Consider the following 6,000-nt stretch of genomic DNA (forward strand, 5'->3'; position numbering starts at 1 on the left):
AAATTTAAGAGTTTAGAGCGATTTTTGTTAGGGGTATTCGATGGTTTTGTTTTGTATGAAAGGTTTTTTGACTTAGTGGTGTGGTTTTTGTTAATGAAGAGCGGTTTTTGACCGCGTTTTTTTTTTTTTTTTTTTTTTTTGTTTTGTTTTGTTCGCGCCGCGCACCTCTGTGTGAGTGAGGGCGCGGCGAAAAATGAGGAAGGGAAAAGCCGGAGCCGCGTCGGCGGCGAAAGCTGAAGCCTCGGCGGTGGTGGACGAGAGAGTGGAGAGTGTGGCGAGTGTGAGAGCTGCGGCGGTGAAGGGCGCTGGAGCCGTGACTGTGGCGGGAGAGAGGGCGGCGTCGGCAGCGAGAGCGGCGTCGGAGAGGGAGAAGGAGACGGCAGAGAGAGAGGTGGAGCGATCGGCGGGAGAAAGAGGAGCGAGTCGCGGGAGTAAAGCGGCGGAGAAAGAGAGGAGAAAGGAGGAAGGTGGAGAGGGTGGACGGAGCGGGAGAGGAATGGAGGTGAGGAGAGGAGAAGAGAGTGGGGCGAAAACGGCAACGGTCGCTAGAAGAAAGAAGGAGGATGTGGAGATATCGAGCGATGATGGGATGGAGTATGTTGAATGTGGGGATGAGTATTTCGATGATGAATTGGTGGATTTTATAAATGACAGTTCGGATGAGGCGGAGCAGGCAAAGGGAGGGATTGAGAGGATGAGGAGCAAGACGGGGAGGCTTGCGGGGGAGACCTCGGAAGCCTGTATGAGAGCTGGACTGGGGGAAGAGACACTGGGGGGAGACGGAAAGGAGGAGAGGTTGCGGGAGAGGGGGGTGCCTAAGGACTCAGTCAAAGGAACGGGGGTTCGGGCTCCAATGGGAGGAGATAGAGGGACTGAGGTTGTGGACGGGAAGAAGAAGGGGGAGAATGCGGTGAGGCAACAGGTGGAGGCTACTCGAGAACTCTCCCTGGATGGACTGGTGGCGAGGGGTGTTCCTGCTGCTGCAGCGGGGGAGAGTAGACTCAGGCCGCCGATGAAAGCAAAGTTCAAATCAAATCCCAGGTCTGAGAATCAGCCTGGGGTTTTAGGAACTGAAAATGTGTCTGTGTCTCTGTGTGCAGAAACCGCCACCCTGACTGCTGGAGCTGCCTTTTCTGTGCGGCAAGAGGGAGCAGCGATGACGATGGGCCCACAAGCACATTCGGAAGCGGTGCGGCCGGGGAAGAAGGTGGTGCAGGCTTCAAGCAACCAGAGTGTACCGGTGGAGGGTACAACGGTCGGGGCCCAAGTAGGTGGTGGGCATGCGAAGGGGGGTGGCACGCGGCCTGGTGAGACCGTGGATCCTGGCTCTGAGGAGGAGCGGAGGGCAATGCTACGGAGGGCGGCAACGGCAGCACGAGAGGCGGCCGTGGCGGGGCCCTCTGGGGTTGCAGAGGGGCGAGTGGGAACATCGAGGCCAGAGTCAGGGACACGGTTCACACGAGAGGCCACGGTCGCACTGGAGGTCGCGGACCCGAAAACAGTGTCCCCGATTGACATAATCAGGGCTGTCGAGGGTCTGTTGGGAGCGGGGAGTCTGTTGGCACTCCGTCCCAAGAAGTTGGGAGAGTTCGAGCTCACGCTGGACTCGGAGGCCGCTGCGGAGAAGCTGGAGGATGGTCTGAAGATCGGGGACACTGTGTATACGGTGCGCAGGATGCTGCGCACGGATTATATGGTGTCTTTCTTACATCTGCCGGCCTATATATCCGATGAGGACATAATGGCGAAGCTGAGGGTATGGGGCGTGACTATCCTGCGGCCGATCCAGAGGCGGTATTTCCCGGGGACGATGGTGGCGGACGGGACGAGGTTTGTGAAAGTCAGGTTTCCACCGAGTCTGCCATCCCTACCATACAGCGTGAGGTTTGAGACTCTGGAGGGGCCACAGTACTTTAGAGTGCTCCACGACCGTCAGCAGAAATTATGTCGCCAGTGCATGAGGCCGGGTCATGTCATGAGGCAGTGCCCCGACTTCGTGTGTCGTGAGTGTGGCGAACAGGGGCACTTTGCGAGGGAGTGTAAGGCGGCAAAGTGCCCGGACTGCCGAAGGGCCCCGATGGGTTGCGTGTGCGTGGGTCAGCCTGAGCAGTCGCAACAGAGTGCCGAGAAAGAGAGGCAGCCGGTGGACAGGGTGGAAAAGAGACAGAGGGAACAGGAGGAGGTGGAACGGGAGTTTGAGGAGGTAGTCCCTGCCAAAAGGGGCCCTGAAGTGGAGGGCAGAGAAGAGCAAACTGAGGGTGGTCACGAGAACGGGCCACAGACAAGGACTGAGACTGACAAGATGGTGTACGAACAGGACGTGAGACAGGACGATCAGAGATCCCCTCTGACGAAGTCATGGGGGGAGCAAATGGACGTAGACCAGGACGGGGTAAGGACTGACCCAGACGTGACTAATAAGAGGCCGTCGTTTGAACCCGAGGAGGAGGCTCGAGGGGCTGTGGAGGACTCGGGTTTGAAGAACACACCTCAGGGACGGCAGGCCATGAGACCTCGGCCTAACCTGGCAAGGGCTAGGGAGAGGAAAGAAATTGGACGAAAAGGGGGGGAGGGGATGGACGGTATGAGGAGAGTACGTCTTCCACAATTTCACCACAGGGGGTAAGAAGGATAATATTACTGGTTTGGTATAACGATAGTAGTGGATAGATTAATTGTGTAAAATGTCTAGTGTAATGATGTATAGAAATAATGATATAGGTGGGGGGGATAGAGATCTGTCTTTTCCAAGATGGCCCTAAATTTAGTTTCTTTTAATGCCAGGGGCCTTACGTCCCTGGAGAAATTACGGCGCGTTTTGGCCATGTTGGGAAGGGCAGATCTCATATGCTTACAAGAAACGGGATGGGGAGGAGTGAATGAGGATATAGTTAAAAGGGAATGGGATGGGGAGGTGTTTGCGAGTGCAGGTCAGGGAGGGTTGGGGAGTGGGGTCGCCATTCTTGTTCGGAGGGGTGCGTGTGAGCGAGCAAGAATGGTCTTCCAATTGAATATGGGGAAATGTATAGGGGTGGAGTGTGTGTTGTGTAATTTTGGGTTTTTGTTGGTGTGTTTGCATGCCCCCAACGATCAGAGGGAGAAGGCAACTTTCTTCCAGGCCCTCAGCCAGAAGCTGCGGGGATGGAAGAGGGTGCTCGTTGTGGGGGATTTTAATACTGTGCAGGGGAGAGCGGACCTGCCTGAGGGGATGCGCTTCAGGTCGGATGTGGGCAGAGAAGCACTCCGGGCCATGATGCAGGACAAGGATCTCATGGACGTGTGGAGAGAAAGGAATGAGGGTGAGAGAGTCTTCTCCCGAAAACAGTGGGTGGAAGGCTCTCTCAAACAAAGCCGTTTAGATCTGGCACTCTGCAAGAGGAGATGGGGTCACATGGTAACATCAGTGAAATACGTGGAAACATCGGTGAGTGACCATTCCTTTCTCTCCATAGTCATGGAAACATCGGAGGTTGAGAGGGGGCCTGGGGTGTGGGCTTTGAACACGTCCTTCCTGGAGGACCCACTTTATAGGTTGGCAGTGGGGGACATCATCCGAGGTCAGGTCGGCTCTCCCCTTTATTATGATGAGGTAAGGGTATGGTGGGATAATATTAAATATGATATTAAAATATATTCAAGAAAATATGGGGGTATGATGAAGTATTGGAGGGAGGGGGAGGAAAGAAAGGTAAGAAGGGAATTAGAGAAATTGAGGGCGGGAGGGGAGGTAGAGGGGGATAAAATAATAGTATTAGAACATAAATTAGAAATGATAGAGGAGAAGAAGTGGAGAGGAGCATGGGTAAGGAGTCGGGCAAAGAGGGAGATAGAGGGAGAGAGATGTACTGCCTTCTTCTTCAATCTAGAAAAGAGGAGGCAGTCATCTGCAGCCCTGGGGGAGGTAAGGAGGAGTGATGGAGGACAGGTAAGGGGGATAAATAATATATTAAAAGAGGTAGAGAGGTATTATGAAAATATGTTCAAGAGTAGAGGGTGTAATGATAGTGAGGTAAAGTATATGTTGGGCCATGTCTCTGCGGCGGTGCCGCAGGACTGCTTGGAGGTGTGTGATGCGATCATCTCTGAGGATGAGGTACGGGAGGCCATCTCGGCCCTGAGGACTGGAAAGAGTCCGGGGTGGGATGGGCTCCCGTCTGAGTTGTACAAAGCCTTTAGTAATATCCTAGTGCCAATTTTGGCGGCTTTGTACAACTCCATCTTCAGGGATGGGGAGATGTGTCCCTCAATGAAGTTGGGGTTGGTGCGGATGGTGTATAAGAAGGGGGACAGGGCTTCTCTTAACAACTACAGGCCCATTACCCTACTGAATACGGATTATAAGATCCTGGCCAAGATTTTGGCTGGGAGATTAATGTATACCCTGCCGCATATTGTCCGCACCACGCAGGCGTATGCGGTGCCGGGGAGGGACGTGCTGGACACTGTCTTGAGCATTTGCCACATCACTGAGCTCCTGCAAAAGGGGGGCTCAGAAGGCTACTTGTTGAGCCTTGATGTGGAGAAGGCTTTCGACAGTGTTGAGCACGGCTATCTGCGGGGGGTCCTGGGGGCCTTTGGGTTCGGATCCGCTTTTAGAAAGTGGATTGACATACTCTACACGGGAGTGCAGTGTAAGATCAAGTGTAATGGCTTCCTCACTCGGGCCATCGGGGTGTGCAGGTCGGTCAGGCAGGGGTGTCCCCTGTCGGCTGCTCTGTTCACCCTGGTGGTCGAGCCCCTGGGTTTGGCGGTGATGGCGTGTAGGGGAATCGAGGGAGTACCGAGAGGAGATGGTTGCACCTTTAGCAAGGTGTTTCAGTACGCAGACGACACGACCATGATCGTGAGGAACGCACAGAGTGTTGTTACAGTTCTGGAGCTCATGGGTCGTTTTGGTAAAGCATCAGGGGCTTGGATTAACACCACCAAATCCAAGCTACTACGTTTAGGATCCGCTCCCTCCTTGGATGGCCTGGTCACAGTCAAGGAGGTGGAGGATCAAGTCCGTATCTTGGGCGTAAACGTAGGAAGGGACAGCGTCAGGGCAGATCAGCTGAGGTGGGAGGAAGTGCTCGGGGAGATGGACAGAAGGTTGCGCTTCTGGAAGACAAGGGCCCTCTTCTTGAGGGGCAGAGTGTTGGTTCTCAACGCTCTCTTCCTCTCGAAGTTGTGGTATGTCTTGGCGGTCCTGCCGATGCCTGTGTGGGTGTACGGCAGACTGAAGGCAAGTGTCAACGCTTTCCTGTGGGACGGAAAGACCCCACGGGTGGCGTATGACACTGTCATCGGGCCGTTGGAGGAAGGGGGACTGGGGCTGCTGGATCCCTTGGCCCGGATGAAGGCGCTGAGGGTGAAGGTGGTCCGGAGGTTCCTGGACCAATCTGTGGATGCAAATTGGAAGGATGTCATGCGGGAGCACCTCGATGGGGTTGGGGGGTTTGGCCTGGGCACGAGCGCTCTTTGGATGGTTCCGAGGGCCTCGTGGCTGCGGGACTTTCCTCCTTTCTTCAGAGAGGTGTTCCAGGCATGGGGAGAGATCCTGCCCAGACTGGTCTGGGAACCTGGAGGGAGGAGGGAAGTTTTGGACCAGCCGGTCTTCCAGAACCCGGCGGTCCGGTGGGCTGGACGGATGCTGTGCTACCCGCTATGGTTGAGTGCGGGGCTGCGCCAGTTGCGTGATTTTCTGTATGAAGTCGTACCGGGTTTTCTCCCGTTGCAGGTGGTGATCGACGCTGTCCACGAAGTTGACGAAGGGGTGCCGGTAGCCACACTGCGCAGGCAGTATGAGCGTCTCATCGCTGCGCTGCCTGGGCAGTGGAGGGCTGAGGCAGGTAGGGGAAGAAGACATGGAGATCCGGTCGGCCAGACGAAGGTACTCTTTTCGGAGGGACTGGAGTTTGGCCAGACCACGTTGAAGGATCTCTATGTCTTTTTCAGGAGCATCGCCTTCGTCAAGCCAAAGTGGGGCCCTTATTGGAGCTCGCTGTATGGCTCTGACGT

Source organism: Hoplias malabaricus, chromosome 2 (assembly GCF_029633855.1).
Source record: "Hoplias malabaricus isolate fHopMal1 chromosome 2, fHopMal1.hap1, whole genome shotgun sequence".
Lineage (NCBI taxonomy): Eukaryota > Metazoa > Chordata > Actinopteri > Characiformes > Erythrinidae > Hoplias > Hoplias malabaricus.